The sequence below is a fragment of the Penaeus monodon genome, chromosome 28 (assembly GCF_015228065.2).
Source record: "Penaeus monodon isolate SGIC_2016 chromosome 28, NSTDA_Pmon_1, whole genome shotgun sequence".
Classification (NCBI taxonomy): Eukaryota; Metazoa; Arthropoda; class Malacostraca; order Decapoda; family Penaeidae; genus Penaeus; species Penaeus monodon.
In genome coordinates this window covers 26,114,039-26,114,506 of record NC_051413.1, presented here as the reverse complement: position 1 = coordinate 26,114,506, position 468 = coordinate 26,114,039, and the positions used below count along the sequence as shown (strand labels likewise).

Genomic DNA, 468 nt, shown 5'->3' with positions numbered 1-468 from the left:
CAGTGACTCATCGACCAGTTAACAAATTGTTAAATTAAGTATTATGAAATACCAGGGATTGAAAGCCATTGGTTGTCATAATGGCTGAAACACAGCAAGTAAAGCTAAAAACTTAATAGAATCATCGTATTCAGATTATTCTGGGAGCACTAGAGCTCTGAACACCAATTTACTATGTTTGTACCATACCAGTTTCCTCACAGATTTCTGAAAAGAAGTTATGGCCAGACATAGTTACTGTACTAGATTTTGTTTAAATCACTCTCAACCTCTTTTCTAGATGTCTCTCCACGACGGGACACACAGCCCAGAAGGACAGCTGGCTCAACAAGCTCCTAGTGCGAAAGATCGAGCCCACAAAAGAGTCGCACTCTCGCATGCTCTCAGACAAAGAAGTTATATATGAGCTCCAGACACACAACCTCAAACCAGGCACAGGGGAAGAGTATCTTAAGAACTAGTGAGTGG

General features: G+C 41.2%; 1 protein-coding gene across 1 annotated transcript in view; it reads left to right on the top strand.

The window, feature by feature from the left end:
* Positions 1 to 468, top strand: part of LOC119591443 (protein NipSnap-like) — a gene marked incomplete at its 3' end in the record, with an annotated part of 10,976 nt that overhangs the window by 7,959 nt on the left and 2,549 nt on the right.